General features: G+C 46.0%; 1 long non-coding RNA gene across 1 annotated transcript; it reads left to right on the top strand.

Annotated features, from left to right (window-relative positions):
- Positions 1-212: 212 nt before the first annotated feature.
- Positions 213-5,911, top strand: LOC139051493 (uncharacterized). Its single transcript, XR_011509394.1, has 4 exons — positions 213-481; positions 1,389-1,494; positions 2,921-3,021; positions 5,408-5,911. It is a non-coding gene; the product is annotated as an uncharacterized lncRNA (long non-coding RNA).
- Positions 5,912-19,786: the final 13,875 nt, after the last annotated feature.

Genomic DNA, 19,786 nt, shown 5'->3' with positions numbered 1-19,786 from the left:
GCTCGGATGCTTGGCGCGGAGGTCGATGGCAGTGCTGCGGTGGCGGGAACGGCAGCGGGCTGCATGGTGCGCATAGCCGAGGAATTGGGGTACTTAAAGAGGACTATAGGCCATCGCTGTATAGGCGTTGTTGCGGCGGGCGGCCGATGTGGTGCTGATCGTTTGATCATATTTACGCGGTGCTTAGAGAACATGTGCTCCTTTTTTTGTGCGAATGAACGATCACTAAGCCCTGGGGCCTGTGCAACGCTATTAGCTCGCTGTATGTTTCTTGCGGTGCGCCGTTGTTGATTATCGTAGTGCGGTCAATTCGCGCTTCTTTGTCTCGCCGCTCCCGCATCGGGTCACAGTGCACGGAAGAATGTGTTGATAGTTGTGCTATCGCGTGCTGTAGTTCACCGCAATTCAACACTACGCTGGACGGACTGTTGGTGCAGTCGATGCGGCGTGAACGGACACGAAGGAGCGCTCGCCTCAGACGGTAAGTCGGGCGCCTTGCGCATTCTTATGGTTCATGTAGTGTACAGTGCTCACGGAATGAAACGCGTCAATTTAGGGCTTAGTAATGCGCATATATTCGTTTTCACCGGCTGTAGTTCGTGTCACATCGACGTAATTTTGGTGCGTACACGTACATCGGAGTCCTCGTCAGCTTTGGTCACCAAATTCCTTGCGACATGACATGGTTCTCTCGCGTACTTTGCACGTTTGCAGGGCTTTACTAAATGCTCCGTGTCGCGTTTCATTCCTTGAGCACTGTACCTTGTCATGCGCAGCAGAAGATGATTAGTACAGCTACAAGAACAATAACAGTGATTTCCTAATGTTCGTTCGATATCGGAGTGCACATTTAGCAAAAAGTTTCACGAAAATTACCCCGAGGTTAATGTTCTAAGTGCTTCATCTATTGTTTATTTTCTTTTTGTTATGAAGTATGCTAGCGCCGGGTCATCGCTTCGTCTGAACGGGCAAAAAAATTCAAGCAGGAAATGTCACTGCTTCTATACGTAATTTCTCAGCAAGAAATCGTATAGACAATTCTAGAAGTACGTTGATGTGTTGCGCAGATGTTTTCACAGCTAACGTTAACGCGCGACGGCATCCAAATGATCTGACTCGTGAGAAGATTTTAGCTTGGATGCAAACTTTGATGCTTATAGGTTGTCGCCAAGGCAACCTGTATTTCTTGTGTTTAGTGTTGTTTGTTTTCGTGCCTTTGACACGTTGAATAACCGCCTGTGATGTAAGAATGAAATATTTAATTTCTCTAAGCGGATGCAGCTTCATGTAGCTGGCTGTACGAGAGCTTTCCCCAATTTGACGCGATGTCAAATCACAAGTTTGCAGTTTCAGCAGTGATTACAATAAACTGAACATTTATTGTTTAGGGATGTCACAATTTCCTGAGACGGAGGCATCTCTGCACCACATAGGCTGCGGCACTATGCAGCTTGAACAGCACGACAAAGCATCTGATCTGCCTGCTTTGACAAGGTACGTACTAAACGGTCACAGCCATTTATGTGTTCTAGGGTCTGTTCGTGTATTTGGCACCTGTCAACTTTTCTGAGTCTCTCACGCAATTTATAAATTCTTGCTATTCTACAATTTTACTAATGTTCCATTAAATAATGAGAACGAAGTTTTATTAGTGAAGATGTTCTAAAGCTGCTGAGAAATGGGGTGGCATAGGATTGCGAAAATGCACGTAAAAAATAGTCCTGGCGCTTTGCTTTCTTAATTGCTAGCAATGAAAAATCCCTAATAAAATTAGCAAAGGGACACTTGCTTTAGGTAAGTTCATTAAGATACGTTCCAGAAGCAGGCTAAGTTTGCAGCAACAAAAGCACTGAGAAAAACTCACTGATCTAAAAACATGTTAGTTTCTGCTTTTCCAAGTGTGCTGCTTGTGTACAGTGTGTCAAGGTAAATAATGGTTAATAATGTATGCATAGAAAAGTGTGGATGCTGAGAGAAAGCTTTAGGAAAGTGCGTGCTGTCTTTCCAACACAGGATTTCTGTCTAGAATTTTTGTAAAATATGAAGTGCACAGGCTGGCAAACAATGTTCAACACTTTTGCTTTAGATTTTAATGTAGCCAGTTCATTATGTGTCCCTAGTATAGCTTAGCGTCAAGCTTGAAGCTGATCTCTGATGTCACATCAGTTGCAGGATGCAATAACGTGGTATCACAAACTGCTTGTTACGCATGTCAGTCAACCTGGTGCAGTTGTCACAGGTGAGAGTATAACTGAAAGCTGCGCATTCTTTGCCCTTCTGCACATGATGTGGGATAGAGTTTGAACTATGCTATAGTGGCACCATCTCCCTCACCTTCTCATTATTCTGTCAACTTGCAATAATATGCACAACTTCTAGAGGCTTGATTATGGTGTTGTCTGCTGAACTTGGCTGATGTGAATTTCAGTAGTTTGTGGTACCCTCAAAGCTATGCTGTACTTTTCATGCATTTTAAAATGGTCAGTTTGACATATGTGATTGGCTGTGGCATTCTGAGAGAAAAAAGGCCTCTTGTGAATAATGCATATATGCATTATTAGCATTTTCTAATACTCTTTCAAGAAGCAGCGTACAGGCTGCTCCCCGAAGAAGTGACCACCTTTGCTTACGCTACGTGGCAGTCTGGTCCAGTTTACTTAACCTGTCTGCCATCTATGCACGAAAACGAGGAGAGAAGCGAAAAAAGGGACTTTCGATTTATGTTTTTGCACAGATGGCTCATACATTGCACTTTTCTTATCTCGCATGCTTTGTTAACTCAAAGCTTTCTATGGGCGAATATCATTTCATTCCTATTTATACCTAATAAGAATTACTTAGTTCACAGTGTCACTTTTTATATTATACTTTTGTGAGACTAAGCTCACTTGTTTTAATGCAAGTGTGGCTGGGCCTGTAGAAAGAGTAAGCAGACTACTGTGTTGCTGATCAGTGCTGATCTCCACGTCCGAGCTGGTCCCACAACATCCAGGCACCACTGTGCTTTGCTTCATTGACAAGGTAATATGATATAGACACCTTGCACCTCAGTATCAGTTTTGAGAAATATGCTAAGACACAAGGGTTGGCCTTGGTGATAAATACACTCGTGTTCTTTTTTTTAAGCGTTCTTCTTGCAGTGTTCCTCATGTACATGTTTTCAGAGGATGCTTAAATGCAAACTGCCATGGAACTTGTTTATGCCTTAAAGTAGCACTCTTTCACCAAGAAAAAAGCCTTATTTATAGCACAATTCATAAGAAAGGTGAGGAGGTGACAGGACATAACAGTCTAACAGCCATCCAATTTTACTGCTTGCAGAGCAATATAAAGTGACAGGTGAAAGGGCAAGAACAGATAAATCGACAATGTATGTTGCTCACACAACTGCGAAAAGAAGCATGGCTACTATGACACTTGTTTTACAATGATAAATAAGCAGTCTTGCTATCTGATAATCCACTGGAGGGCGAGCCAACTCGCAGATTCTCTGTAACACATGTAAGGAAAGGCTCACAAATCTTGCCAGCCCTATGCTCGTAACACATTGCCACAGTTGCATAGTTTTCAAACAAAATAATGCAAGTGAGCTTTGCACCACCAAATGACCTGAGCATTCAGTTGACATGGTTGCAGATCCAGTCATTTATACATTGGCCTGTTTTGTTGACATGGTGTCTACTGCACGACAGTGGTATTTAATATCCATCAACACCCCTGTGCTCGACGTACTCTTTCTTGCATGCTTTTTTTTCACAGGTAGTGGAAGATTACTTGATTCCAGAACAATTTGGCTTGTTCTGCACATGATAGTGAACTTTCCAGTCTTATAATAAACATGAAATTGGGTAGGAAGATGTGGTATTTTTTATAGTGCCCTGGTGCATTCAGATTCTGCAGAGGCTTCAAGCTTGTATTGACAAAAATTGGGATGAAGCCATAAGAGGAGAATTGTAAAAGTGTAACGAAAGCCTCCTGATAGATATGCTGAGTTGTGCTGCTGTGAACACTTATTGGTTATCCCTACTGGGTAACGCTGTTAAAGTTATGGATGCTTTGACACTGTAGGGCCTACAAGGTGGCTAGCATTACGGAACACATTAAAACAACTGTAGGGATGCATGTTGTGCTATTGCATCATAATTGGCCCACAAAGTGACCACCTTTGCTTACACTATGTGGCAATCTGGTCCAGTTTACTTAACCTGACTGCCATCTATGCATGAGGAGGAGAAGGGACTAAAAAATGAAGGGACCTTTGATTAATGTTCTTGTACAGATGGCCCATACATTGCATTTTTCTTATCTTGCAGGCTTTGTTACTTAAAGCTTTCTACGGGCGAATATCAGCATTTCATACCTAATAAGTATTGCTTTGTTCACAGTGTCACTTTCTATATTTACCGTATTTACTCTCATAATGATCGCACTCACGTAATGATCGCAGCCCTGAATTTTGTCATCCAAATTCGATTTTTTTTATTTCCTGTGTAATGATTGCACCCCTAACTTGCTGCAGCGATATGTCATGTGCCAAGTCTAGCTATTAATGATCGCGCTTACCATCTGTCGAATGCTACGCGAACAACTCTTCAAGATAAACCAAGTGGTCTGCACGCACCAAACATTTTTAAGCAGATGCTCGTTTTCATTCCTTTCATTACTTTCCGCACTTCCATGACAAAAAAGCTACAACCAAAATTGCCTTTATTATGTGTAGGCTTTGTAATGGTTGTGGTCAACAGCAACAAAAAAGATGCCTTTCGATTCTTCTCATCTGCACTCGTGGGCACGCAACAAATCACGAGCGGCAACAATAGCAGCCACATTTACACTGATACGTTAGAAGTGTACCCTATCCATACGCCGACACTTGTAACACAGCTAAGATATTTGCCCACCCTTAGCACAAACGTGCTGTATTAGGATAGTAGTGAAGACAAATGCCGCAGTTTCTGCAGCATGCCCGCCGTGTCTTTCTATGTCACTGGCAGCTAAGCGTGCCCATCTGTTTCTGCCCCCTCATAGTGGACATGGCGACGTTATTGCCACAAACTTACCGATATTAACGATATTATTCATTACTGATATGGAAGAAACTTTCAATGCAAGTAATGTACTCGAGAGAAAAAAAATCGCGTTCGGCGCATTTGTTGTTTTCAGCTTGCTATGCTGGCCGCCACTTTTGTTTCGGTGTCCCGCACTACATACAGTGGCAGCCACTTATTTCTTGACCTATTGCCATCCCGCAGCAAACGCGGGATGAAAAAAATTCTTTTTGCGGGAAATTTAACCGGCATAATGATCACACCCCTGAATTTGTGACCATTTTTTTTACAAGAAAATGCGATCATTATGCGAGTAAATACAGTACTTTGTGGCACCAAGCTCACTTGTTTTATTGCAGGTGTGGCTGGGCCTGCAGAAAAGCTGTAAGGAGACTGCAGTGTTGCTGATCAGTGCTGATCTCCACGTCCGAGCTGGTCCCACAACATCCAGGCACCACTGTGCTTTCACAAGGTAATATGTTGTGGACACCTTGCACCTCAGTACCAATTTTGAGTTTGACTTGATAAATATTTAAGAAGACACAAGGTTTGGCCTTGGGGATAAATACACTCGTGTTCTTTTTTTGAAGTGCTCTTTCTGCAGTGTTCCTCATGTACATGTTTTCAGAGGATGGTTACACTCCTTAAATGCAAACTCCCTTGGAGCTTGTTTAGGCCTCAAACTAGAACTGTTTCACCAAGAAAAAATCCTCATTTAATGCACAATTCATAAGGAAGGTAAGGAGGTGACAGGCAGTGTCTAACTATCCAGTTTGACTGCTTGCCCAGCAATATCAAGCGAGAAGCGAAAGGGCAATGCTAACAGATAAATCGGCAATGCATGTTGCTTGCACAACTGCGAATGCGACACATGGCATGGGTACTATGAATGCTGATATGACGATAAAAATATTGTAGTTTTTACATTAGCCGGTAAGCTTATTAATATTTTGCACCAGCAAACAACCAGTTTGGTAGCTGTAGTTGTTGCACTGCTTCAGGAGTAAGATATTCTTTTTAATGAAAATTGAGTAGTGCTGCGGTTAGCGAAGCTATTTCTGCCTGTACAATAAATTAGGCATTTTTAAAGAGGCGGCATATAACAATTGTGTTGCTGTGCCACATAATTAGTAAAGTGAGGGGAGGTTTAAGTAAGCAAAGGAGGAAGATTAACCTTGTCGTACAAACAGATCCTTGTCTCAGCTGTCGTCACTGTGATGCAACGGCTCCCAGATAACTGGGGGGGGGGGGGCTAAAATTAGCCTTAAAAAGCTGACGCAATAATACAAAAAGCCATTGAAGAGTGTGGTTGCACCTATGTTTGACCACTGCAGTATCGGGAGCAGGGCCAGACAGCAGCTGAAATGTTATGTAATAGAAGCTGGTCATATTGAGTGCTCTAACATGCTAACAAAAACTGTCATTTAGTTTCTATAGTGGTATTAAAGGTGCATTAATCTTTCCTATAAACAATTCTGCACTGGCATCTATGCAGTGTTTTCCATCTGCATATTCCGCAGTGCGGTAGCAAAAAGCTGTGAAATCTGTGTATTCACTTGCATGAGCTGGTTGTGCTTCATGAATACTTTGTTTAGCGCAAAACGACACACACAAGACGACAGGGCAAGGCGCTACTCTCAACTGACATCATTTTATTGCGTCACTCCTTTATAGACCGCTCAAACCAGAGGAACATGCGCAGTGAGCACAATGCGGTGAAGCCACCACCAACATCCGATCCAAAGAGCGCACTCATGTGACAGAATCCAAAAAACCAAATTCAGTGCTTTACTAGGTTAAGGAAGGCACACTAATGCACTGTGACTCCAGTGACTTAATGAAAAATGCTTCCGATAACTCTCGGGTGGTGGTGTCACGGCTCTTTTTCAAAATCGTGGTATCACGAAACATGGGTTTGCATTTGCATGTTTTACAATGCTGAGCCAAATGGGAACCTGTGCCTGTTGGTATGGATCGCTCATGTTCTCTAAGGCGCTCGTTAACACAGCGGCCTGGCTGCCCTACATACACTTTGCCACATGACAAGGGAATCTTATAAACGACACTGACGCTGCATTCTACAAACTTCACGTGGTTCTTTTCACAATCAGGTTTTTTACTTGTTTTAGAAATACGGCTGCACAACATTGATAATTTTTGAGGAGCGGAAAACGCTACCGGAATTTGATATTTAGTTGCGACATTCTTTAGATTGTGAGCCACTCTGTGGCAAACAGCTCAACTTCAGGCCTCCTCTTTTGTGGTATGCAGTTACTTTTGTGCCGCTTCCCTTTCAGTTTCTGAAGCAATACCTCCGAGACTGACGTCACCACCACACTTGGGTAACCAGCAGCCTGCAGCCTATTTAACTGTGCAATGAAACTCATGTTCGCAGAGTGATGACAAGATTGCATTAAGGAAGATTCTAAACACATCAAAGCAATGGCGCGTTTCACAGTCTTTGAGTGCGCAAACGCGTAAGGTAAAAGTTCCTTACATGCGTGTGGCGAGTACATCTGACAGGCGTGGCCTGTTTGTAAGGATAGCTGCAAATCTAAAAACTGGAGTTTACCGTCCCTAGATAGCTCATGTGTGAAAGTTAAACCTTTGCCATTGTCATTGAAAAGTGCTAAAATATCAGCTACCGTCACGGAGCATTCGTTGTTAGTCTGTTTTATCACAACAAGAAAATCGTCAACATATCTAACAATTTGAACCGAGTCATTGTTTAAGGCACTCTTAAGAGCGCGGTCGACAAAAGATAAAAAAATATTACAAAGAGCAGGCGCCACATATGAACCAATACACACACCATTTTTCTGGATAAAAAGGTTATTTTCGAACAGGATAAAAGTTGCACTTCAATAAAATTCAAGAAGGGACATGAAACTTTCCGAAGATAACCCGGTGGCATTGCAAAAATCTACCTCGCCACTTTCTTCGATGCACATCACACTGCGAAATAGCTCATCATGCGGTATTGAATAGTAAAGATCTTCGACATCAACAGAAAAAATGTTGGCTAATGAATGGTTGTCTTCCAGAAAGGAAACAACATCGAAAGAATCCTTTATGCCATAAGGATCGTCAATAGTTAAATGATTAAACTGTTTTTGCAAAAAGCGGCTAACCAAAACCTGCCAACAGTTGTTTTCACTGACTATTGTACGGAAAGGCACATCCAGTTTGTGCGTTTTTGCAGTGAAAAAACCTCTAAAGCAAGTAGCTTACATTGTTTTACATCTTTCACAATCTTGGTGAGGCCTATGACACAGACACACAAATATCAGGGCCCACTGATATTTGTCTCCTGATCCTGCTGTTCTGGTCAGTCACATAGCTTTTGCTGTGTGCCGTGCAAGGATGCTTACGTTCTGCATGAAGAATGGACATGTTCCTCAAGATGTGGCGAGTCTCTTCGGGAACGTCAGGCCTCCCGTCGGTCACGTGCGGCGAATGTGTCGGATTCTTCGTTCTGAAATTTGGGGGCAGGTACGCCTTCTGTACGACTGGTTGAGAGCTGTGTGCTACTCGCGCGATGCACCTATTGTGGCCTAGAAGAAGTTTCGTTTCTACAGACTTCTATCAACTTGGACTACAGAATTCTGGTGGACACAGCTGCTGCTACTCCTCCGGTCCAGACTACCGTGCAGAAAGGAAAAAACGCAACCGGTCACGACTGGTTTCCAGGTACTCGGTGACGTCAGGCTTCCTGACGAAGTTGCTGCATTGCTAAAGAATGGGCCGAAGTACAGCACGGAACCAAGAATTCCTGCACATGAGCTACTGGCTTTGAACAGGCGCATCGCAAGGAAAGCAGAACTAGAGGACCAGGAGCGGTGCCTCCTCGATAGGGTGGACAACCTTCGTAGGACCGCCAGTGGGAGCGCGCCACCTTCGACAGCTGTGATCAAAAAGACGGTATCTTTCTTTAGAGACAATGAACTGCGGCTGTTACTGAGTGACAAAGAGGGCGGGTTTGTGATAGCTCCGTCTGCTGTCTTCAACAAAAAAGCCATTGAGACTGTCAACAAACACTTCATTCTGGCAAATGAGAAAGCTCAGAAGGTAAAACGCAAAGCCATTTCTTTGTTGGAAAATATAGGCCTCACCAAGATTGTGAAAGATGGTAAACAATCTAAGGTACTTGCTTTAGATGTTTTTTTTTCACTGCAAGAACACACAAACCGGATGTGCCTTTCCGTACAATAGTCAGTGAAAACAACTATTGGCAGGTTTTGGTTAGCCGCTTTTTGCAAAAACAGTTGAAGCATTTAACTATTGATGATCCTTATGGCATAAAGGATTCTTTCGATGTTGTTTCCTTTCTGGAAGACAACCATTCAGTAGCCGACATTTTTTCTGTTGATGTCGAAGATCTTTACTATTCAATACCGCGTGATGAGCTATTTCGCAGTGTGATGACGTGCATCGAAGAAAGTGGCGAGGTAGATTTTTGCAATGCCACCGGGTTGTCTTCAGAAGGTTTCATGTCCCTTCTTGAATTTTATTTAAGTGCAACTTTTATCCTGTTCGAAAATAACCTTTTTATCCAGAAAAATGGTGTGTGTATTGGTTCATGTGTGGCGCCTGCTCTTTGTATTATTTTTTTATCTTTTGTCGACCGCACTCTTAAGAGTGCCTTAAACAATGACTCGGTTCAAATTTTTAGATATGTTGACGATTGTCTTGTTGTGATAAAACAGACCAACAACGAATGCTCCGTGACGGTAGCTGATATTTTAACACTTTTCAATGACAATGGCAAAGGTTTAACTTTCACACATGAGCTATCTAGGGACGGTAAACTCCAGTTTTTAGATTTGCAGCTATCCTTACAAACAGGCCACGCCTGTCGGATGTACTCGCCACGCGCACGTAAGGAACTTTTACCTTATGCGTCTGCGCACTCAAAGACTGTGAAACGCGCCATTGCTTTGATGTGTTTAGAATCTTCCTTAATGCAATCTTGTCATCACTCTGCGAACATGAGTTTCATTGCACAGTTAAATAGGCTGCAGACTGCTGGTTACCCAAGTGTGGTGGTAACATCAGTCTCGGAAGTATTGCTTCAGAAACTGAAAGGGAAGCGGCACAAAAGTAACTGCATCACACAAAAAAAGAGGCCTGAAGTTGTGCCGTATTGCCACAGAGTGGCTCACAATCTAAAGAATGTCGCCACTAAATACCAAATTCCGGTAGTGTTTTCCGCTCCTCAGAAACTGTCAATGTTGTGCTGCCGTATTTCTAAAATAAGTAAAAAACCTGATTGTGAAAAGAGCTATGTGAAGTTTGTAGAATGCAGCGTCGGTGTCGTTTATATAAGATTCCCTTGTCATGTGGCAAAGTGTATGTAGGGCAGTCAGGCCGCTGTGTTAACGAGCGCCTTAGAGAACATAAGCCATACATGATCCATAGCAACAGGCAAAGGTTCCCATTTGGCTCAGCATTGTAAAACGTCCAAATGCAAACCCATGTTTTCTGATACCACGATCTTGAAAAAGAGCCGTGACACCACCGCCCGAGAGTTATCGGAAGCATTTTTCATTAAGTCATTGGAGTCGCAGTGCAGTAGTGTGCTTTCCTTAACTTTGTGCAGCGCTGAATTTGGTTTTTTGGATTCTGTCGCATGAGTGCGCTCTTTGGATCGGATGTTGTTGGTGGCTCCACCGCATGGTGCTCACTGCGCATGTTCCTTTGGTTTGAGTGGTCTATAAAGGAGTGACGCAATAAAATGCTGTCAGTTCAGAGTAGCGCCTTGTCCTGTCGTCTTTCTTGTGTGTGTCGTTTCGCGCTAAACAAAGTATTCATGGATTCGCACCAACTAGCCCGCCAACGCATTGTGCTGGTTATACTTGTTCATTTAATGTAAAATACTTGTGGAAAAGTATTAGACTATTTCAGTGGTCTTGTATTGCAATTCTGCAGCCATTTCTATTCTTTGTGAAACACGAACATTTAACAGAGACGAGAACAAGACAATGCGAGGACGAGCACTTGCTTTCAACTGCTGTGGTTAATCTTGAAATATCAATTTACGTAGGTAGAAAACTCATGAGCCTCCGTGTTCTCTTTTTCCTGTTTCTCTGCGAGATGTTCACGCTTTACACACAATATCATGCAAGAACCAGCCAAATCAGTTATGCAGTGGAGCTACCTATTGTGCATGTCAGTTCCAATGGCTTGTTGTAATCTAACAGGGCCGGCTGCTTTGTTTACATTTTTGTGCAGAGGCATACGAGCACTGTTTCAAAAACGCCGAACACTGTGGATACGGAGGCAAGGAGGCTGAAGGACCTGAACAAGCACCTGGCCACGATGCTTCGGAATACAAAATAAAGATGGTTTGTGTTAATTGTGGGCCCTAAAAAGTGTCCTCTTTGTCTCTGAGCTGGCACATCGGCCGACTCACGTGATCGAAATTAATCGCTGCAATGTTGGCAGAATGTGTTACTGTGTGGAACTTCACCAAAAATATTGCATGAACAAAAGAACTCATTCAACACAAATGCGAACACTTGTAGAATGCAGCTAAACAAGAATGGTGTCATTTTGCATAGCTGAATGAGAACATTTTCATGTAGCATACACAAACGAGAGCGATATCGTTTCGCATCGCCGTGCGAGAACTATCTCGTCAAGCACAGCTATGCGAGAATAATCTCGTTTAATATACCCACACGAGAACGATCTCGTTCATTGACGATGTCCACTCGTACACATGTGATGTACGACGTCGTCGAGTCTACGGAGCAATAATAGCGTACAGAAGTTCTCGTGAAATTCTCATACATATTTTTTCAATAGGGGATGGGAGTTTTGTCTCTTTTGGAGCGATCGAGACCGCCTCGCCGCTCCTTAGGCGCTGGTGGCGCCGTCTTGCTCGTGGTTCTGTCCATCGCCTCTTGCGAGGCGCTGGACACGCGCTCTTCCGAGCGCTTTGTTTGGCGTGAAGGCCTCGGCACGTAGGACGCGGCCTTTGAGGTCACCTGCCCGGAGGTAGATGGCCCCGTCTGCTGGGTTGGCGCAGCAGCACTAGCTGCATACGCCGGGGGGCGGATAGCGTCACTGCCGGCTCACTGAGTGTGGGTCGGACAGCCGCCAGAGACCGTTGTGGCGCTGCCCCCTGACGCACCACTTCGGCAAAAGTGTTCTTTGGCAGGAAGGAGACCCGCCTGCGTGCCTCTTTGAAACTTATGTTTTCTTTTACTTTAATTGTAACTATTTCCTTTTCTTTCTTCCACGATGGGCACGACCGCGAGTATGCAGCGTGCTCCCCTTCACAGTTTACACAATGGAGAGAGTTTTCACAAGTTTCAGAGGTGTGCTCATGAGCACTGCATTTCGCGCAGGTTTGGCGGCCTCGACAGCTCTGTGAACTGTGACCGAAACGCTGGCACTTGAAGCAACGCAAGAGATTTGGGACATATGGGCGAACACGGAGCTTGATATAGCCGGCCTCGATGGACTCGGGCAGAACACTTGTGCCAAAAGTAAGAATCAGGTGTTTGGTCTGAATTTCCTTATTATCACGCCTCATCTTAATTCGCTTAACGTTGATGACATTCTGCTCACTGAAGCCTTCCAAGAGCTCAGCCTCAGTCAGCTCCAAGAGATCATCATCGGAGACTACGCCACGGGTTGTATTCATAGTACGATGCGGTGTTACTGTTACTTTGGCGTCGCCAAATGATACTAGATTAGGTAGCTTTTCATATTGCTTCAAGTTGCGGAGCTCCAAGAGGAGATCACCACTTGCCATTCTGGATGCTTCGTAGCCTGTACCAAGAACTTGGGTCAGAGATTTGGACACGAGGAATGGTGAGATTGCTCGCACTGGTTTGTCTGGTGTTTCGGAGTGCGCTACATGGAAACGAGGAAAAGTTTCTTTTTGACGGGCAAAAAATTCGAAGACATCATCGGTGCGCCCCCTCTTGAGGGAGCGATCAGGTAACGGGGGAAAAGAAGAAGCCATAAAAGATTGTAATTTCGGCAGTAACGCCAGCCACCCACCGTGGAGTCCTACAAGGGGACGTTGCAGGACCTGTGAAACACGGCCTGCAAACGCCAGCTGTACATTACCACTATAACCAAATATGATATAACCTAGGCTGGCTATTCACACAAGGTTAACCCTTGCTGCCTGGAAAAATTGGAAGTAAGCGGAAGCTAGGAGAAGACAGGAAAGATGAAAAGTGAGAAAAAGACGAAGACTAGAGGAAGAGAGAGACAGGAAAAGGCAACTACCGATTTCCCCCGGGTGGGTCAGTCCGGGGGTGCCGTCTATGTGAAGCAGAGGCCAAAGGGGTGTGTTGCCTCCGCCGGGGGGCCTTAAAGATCCAAACACCCAGCATCGGCTCAACCCCCAGGATCCCCTTTTCCCCAGACAGGGCTAAGCCGCGCACGGCTACACGCGGGAGGGTCCAACCCTCGTGTGCTCGCGTACGTGGTGGCGCAACACACCAAACGCCTGCTTGCGCAGACGCCCCTGCGGGGATTTCAACAGCTTTCAATTTACAAAAACAAGAGGTTATGCCTTTGTAATAACATGCGTATTTATGGTATTCATTGGTAGCTTTCTTGCTTCTTTATAGCAGTGTTTTAATCCTGGCCAAAACACTTGTATAAAGCTTCAAAGACTGCAAACGACCCAGTAAGACAAGCAAAAGACCGAGTACGACAGTCACCACCAGATGGTTCAGTTCTATTCTCGGAGTCTTCTATGGTCTTGGTTACCACGCTGGCCTGTTCAAAAAACGGTTTTCATGCTGCATCGACCCCTGTAAGTTCTTACGAAGGCTTAGTTTTGTTAAGCATGACACCGACCCTGTCGATGCTATCAAGTCGCCTTTCAATTAGGTTGCATACTAAGGCCGTCCGCGCAAGAGAATCTCGGTTGACTTGGCATAATTCAGCTGATCCATTCGCATTTTAACAAAGGCCTTTACGGTGCTTCCGCTGTCCCACTGGTCATGTTATGGAGCCGGTTTACAAAAAAACCGGTTCATGGGAAAGCAATAGAGTTGATGTTCTCGTGAGCTGTTAGCCTACCCTCTTGCCTACTTGCAAGTGCGCCTATGCTGTTTCCACAAAGACTTTTAGTCATATTTTAAAATACTTGGTTGAATCAAAAGGACACTTCCTTCAGATACATGGCAACCGAGAGGTAACAGTTGATATAAGGGTATTAGTCACTATTTACCAAAACTCTCACAAATACCTTTTAATCTTTGAACTTCGGCAGGCTCATTAAAATGGGACATCGGAGCCAAGTTTCAGTACAAGTAATAGGTACAATCCATTTCATTGTATGTATTCGGGAAAAATGCAATTGCTCGCACAACCGTGGCACGACACGCGCCAAACCGAAATTTTGGAGGCTTCCGCATGCGCATAGCCGCGGTTCTTCAGGGGAGGTTCTGCTCGAGCCAACCAGGGGCCGGCAGCGAGTGTGTTGTGGCTACTTCCTCCTCACGCCACTTCCTTTTACGAGGAATAAAGTAGCCGTTAACTGAATTTTCATATGATTTCTATAAGCTATGCTCTGCAATAATCTAACCATATTGAAGTGCTCAAAATGATTAGCGATCACTAGCTGCTTGGCGTTATTTGCAAAATTTTTGAGCGGCTCGTTCATTTAGTGTCACTTCCATTCTTTGCTCTGGCGACATGAACCAATGAGGGCCACAGCTGTAACCGTAGAAACGTGATTTACTCTGCCAATAACTGTTGACTTGATGCCCTTAAAGTTATAGTTTGTATGTGCGCGATAACACCAAACTCGTAAAATCTGCGTCACTAGTGACTCTCATTCTTTTCCCAATTGTTCACCAAATAGCTTATTTATTGAGACTTTCTTCCTACCCAGTGACGGCGCGGGAAAAAAACGCAATCATTGGAAAAAGTTATTTGTAATCACCAGTGACCCAGACTTTTCCGTTCCTAATTATCACAGTTGAATCACACTTTAAATTAACTTTAATTGATATCCATAAAGTTAAGATTAGTAAATGGTCTAGCATACTGAATTAATCTATAGTTATCACCAATTATTCGATTATGCCTGCTGTATATTCAGAAAAAGGGGTTCAATGAAACTTTTTCGTAGCAATGACGATGCATATATAAAGAGTAACACTGTCATACTAAACAAAGTCATTCGCGATCACTAGACTCACACCTACTATCTTCAAGTTATAATATTTGAGGAGGACGAGGAAATAACTTTATTGCATGTCCTGCGAGTTGGTGAGGAGGGCCAAAGGTCCGGCCTAGGTGGCGGCCAGGAGTTCGTGGGCGCTGGCAGGCCGTCTGAGAGTTGCTGACTATCACGGTTGGATTAGTCTGAGCTACTGCGAGCCCTGTGGTTACTTCTTCCTCTGTGTGGTTACTTGTGGTGCGTGCTTCAAGGTTTTCTCTGAACGCGAAACCACACGAAAGCAGCTTCATAAGGAGGAGTGAATGGTGGCTGCCCGCGGGCAATACGTAGGGGCGTAGGTCGAATCTAGCCGAATGAGGAATGTAGCCTCTCTATGTGCTGCGCGGCTACTGGTGCAGCGCTTTGCTGGATGCTGAAAAACCAGCCTGGGACGTGGATGGCTGATCCATAGAGCATCTCGGCTGCGCTGACTCAGATGTCATCCGTGATTGTTGTTATCAGCCGCAGTTGTACTAGGGGTAGTCCCACCCTGTGCGATCTGTCGAGTGTGGCGGCCAGTGACGCCTGTGGATGGTAAGGCATGGTGTTAGGAGGTGAGGAGGGCCAAAGGTCCGGCCTAGGTGGCGGCCAGGAGTCCATGGGCGCTGACTCAGAGGTCATCCGTGATTGTTGTTAGCAGCCGCAGTAGTACTAGGGGTAGTCCTTCCACCCTGTGCGGTCTGTCGAGTGTGGCGGCCAGTGACGCCTGTGGATTGTAAGGCATGGTGTTACGAAGGCGAAGAAGAACCGACTTTGAGAAGAAGCCCAGCGGCCTCCAGTCTGTGCCATCATGCTGCTGCGGTACTGCACCTACTACCGTAGTTGGCGCGTCTGCCATAAGGCGAGTTGGGGTGTCGGGCAACGGATGAATAGGCAACAGTGAAGTCGGCAACCGTGTTTTGGCTTCCTGGAAGGTGTGTCCGGGAACCAAGGACCAGTGCAACGTAGGAGGTTTTTCGGAGTCGCAACGCAGTAGGTTGGTAAGCGGCAGAAGAACTTGCGCACAGGATGGTATGAAGCGCTTGTGAAAATTTGAGCTCCAGACACTTGCCCAACTTTCGGAAGGACGTTAGACAAGGGAAGTCCTCGATTGCCCACACCCGTGATTCCAGTGGCTTGATGCCATGGGGTGTAATGCGATGGCAGAGAAAATCCTGGGCTTCAACGCGGAAAATGCATTTATGGGGCTTTAGGGCCAGGCCTTGTTCATGCAGTTGCTCAAATAAAAGGCGAAGGTGCTCTTTGTGCTTCTTCATCTGTGTGACTTCTAACGAGAATGTCGTCAAGGTAGGGGAAAATGAACGGGAGTCCGCGCATAACATTATCCATGAACCTTTGGAAGGTTTGCTTCGCATTCTTCAAACCGTAACGCATATGGACCAACTCAATAGGCACATGGAATAGTGATCGCTATTTTCTAAATGTCACTGGGTTCGGCAGCACTTCGATGTTACGCTCTCATCAAATCGACCATGCTGAATATTTCGGTTCTGCAAAACGAGTGGCGAAGTCATGCATTTGGGGAAGGGGATATTTTATTGAACAAGAGTAGTGGCGGCATTCAAACTCGGTAATCACGAAAAGGGTCCCAGTCGCCACTGTCCTGTTTTGGAACCAGTTGGAGAGATGAAGACCAATTGCTGAAGGAAGGAGGAATAACGCCCAGCTGAAGCAGGTGTTCGACCTCATGGCGGGAGACTTCCAACCTCCGTCCAGCGAGCCTCCGTGGCCGCGTTTCGACAGGTGGGCCAGTGAAGGTGATATGATACGTCACTTTATGTTTCACAGGCAGCGTATCGTTTCGTAGCTTCTTGTGTTGCGGGTACTCAACAAGTATCTTGTCTAGTAAAGAAATGAACGGGGCTAGTTGGTGGACGTTTATGATTTACGCTGCGTACGCCCGCGTCCTGTCTTTCACGTTCGTCAGTGTTAGACTAAGCACAATATAATCATGAAGTATCTTGTCGTACGTAGAGAGCGGCCGAAACGTACAGATTCCAGATGAAGTGAGGTTGCACAACAGGCCAAGTACATCGAGGCATGTGACGTTATCCTTTACGCGCTGATCGCGAGCACTCAAATCAAGGTTGGAATGCCTGAGGAATTCCGCTCCCCGTATGGCAAAGTTGACATAGGTGATCACGAACATCTATCTGTGCAAGCACCAGAGTCCGATGTCTAGTGTTATTCACTGGCGCCCATACGACCCGATGGCTTTGTTTCAAACTACGTGGAGCGTGGGTGGGGACTTACGGTGTTGGCGGTCTGCGGCCGTGGCGGGAACGATAGAGAGCTCGGCTCTGGTGCCGACGAGGAGGCGGGTGACGGCGCTGTGGTCGACTACAAAGGGTAGGCGGCTTTCGCAGGGGCTGATGGCACACGCCACCGTTAGCGACTGGCCAGTGGCTTTCCCGTCCACGAACAGGGATGGGTGCAGCGACTTGCTTATTCGCGAAAGCGACGGTAGTAACAGTACAACTGGCACGGCCGGTATCTTGGTGCACGGCGAGACTATGGAGGCGAATCGTTGCGCCGAAGATGGTCGCCAATGTTGCCACCCGTGGTCAGCTTTTCCAGTGCATTAGTAAGGCAGTCGACTGTTTGCTCCTGGCGCGAGAGTCGGTCTCCTGACTCTGAGACTCTCGCAGCGGCGATAGGTAGCTGTGCCGCAGATGAGCAGTCGCATATGCGGTAAGCGAGTGCAGCTAGTCGATCGAGACTCGTCTCGTCAAAACCCGCCCGCACCATGCGTGCGGACTGTGAGAGGCGCCAAAAGAACATCTCGCGCAAAACTGCAAGCTAGCTCTCGTTTACGGAGTGCTCACCCAACCAATGACGCAACCGGTGCAGCAGTTGTGACAGTCGTTGGTAGCCGAGTTCCTCGGAGGGAAGCTGTTGGGCTCCACCTCGTCAATCAAGCTACGGAGGCACTTGCTTCGCTATCTGCAGCTCACCGCAGAGTGCTTATGCAAGAATTCGACACTGCCCTACGTGCAAGTGCATCAGTTTATTTCCAGGGCATGGTGCGGGCTCTGCTGGGTAATAAGCACCACGTGTTCAAAACCTTAGCGACAAAAGTTCCTTCGCCATTCGGCATTTTACAACGAGGCTTTGCGCTTCAGCTTTGTCGGCCTTGCGCGCTAACCGAAATGGGGTGGCACAACCTGAATCTCTAGAATTCTCACCATTGCTGCCTAGGTGTCTGTGCGCTGCGTAAAACCGTCGCTGTACACCGCAGACATTCTCGTGGATAGCGCGGTTTGTTCCGAACCTGAAGGAGAATTTGCAATACCATTTGTCCTGCTTCGCTCCTCAGGCAGCACCTTTGTTGCACTTGTATTCAATCTTTCAGTGACCTGCTTCTGCCTCGAGACACCGTTCTCAGAACTTGGGCCTGCCTAGAAGAACTGTCTGTCGTAGCACTAGTGCAACCTGCGGCACCTTCGGCGCCAGCTGCTTCCTTCTTAGACTGGAATGAATTCAACTTCGGTGCCGACTTAACTCCGTCACAGGCGGAGATTGAAGCGCTGCTAGGGAGGATGCCGTGATTGTGTAGCGATGTCGCATGTCGCTGAATGAACTCGGTTACAATTCTGTTCTGCGGCACATGATAGATACCGTATCTCAAATTCCTGTAGGGCACCACTCGCATCGACGCGCAAAATTCGCCAGTCAAGTGGACGACATACTTCAGCTGGGTGGTATATTTCCCTCGTTTAGTCTGTGGTCGTCCCCCGTATTCCTCGTGAAGAACAGCAGGACCCGCTCCTGTGTTGACTACCAACGCCTGAACAGTGTGTCAAAACCTGACTATATCCGCTGCTTCACCTTGATGACGCCCTTGATGGTGTGCATGGGGTCGGTTTTTTTCACCACGCTGAATCTTCTTTCTGGTTATTCACAACTAGAGCCAAAGGACGCAGAAAATAACTGCCTTTATCACGTAGGACGGACTGTGCCAGCTTAATCGCCTGCGATTTCGTCTCTCCAACGCTCCTGCTACATTTCAGCGACTAATTTACCATGTGCTATGACGTTTGAAATAGACAGTGACTTTGGTCTACTACGATGACATTATTGTCTATGCTCCTACTTTTCTTGAACACTTCAGGCGCTTCGAAATGGTCTCGCGGGCTCTCCTAGACGCTCACCTTCGCATTAGGCTTTGAAAGTGATTCTTCAGTTTCTCTGAAGTCACCGACTGGGATCACGTGGTCAGTGCTAAAGGCGTCAGCCCTCATAACGTAAAGATCCAAACCATTGTCTGTATTCTACCTCCCACCACAGCAAAGCAGCTTAAAACTTTTCTGGGATTTGCCTTCTATTTCCGCCGCTTTATCCCTTGCATATCGCGCAGCACCTCTAAACCAGCTGCTCAAGAAAGGCGCCAGCGGGAAATGGTGCCCTGACCAAGACGCTGCCTTCTGTGACATCAAAACCACCCTTCAGACGCCACTGAGGCTCGCACAGTACAACGAGAATACACAGACTCTGCTTCACACCGACGCGAGCGGTTTCTGCCTCAGTGCTCTCCTTATAC

Source organism: Dermacentor albipictus, unplaced genomic scaffold (assembly GCF_038994185.2).
Source record: "Dermacentor albipictus isolate Rhodes 1998 colony unplaced genomic scaffold, USDA_Dalb.pri_finalv2 scaffold_12, whole genome shotgun sequence".
Taxonomy (NCBI): domain Eukaryota; kingdom Metazoa; phylum Arthropoda; class Arachnida; order Ixodida; family Ixodidae; genus Dermacentor; species Dermacentor albipictus.
Note: the sequence above shows the minus strand (reverse complement) of the source record. Positions and strands in the feature narration are given on the sequence as shown.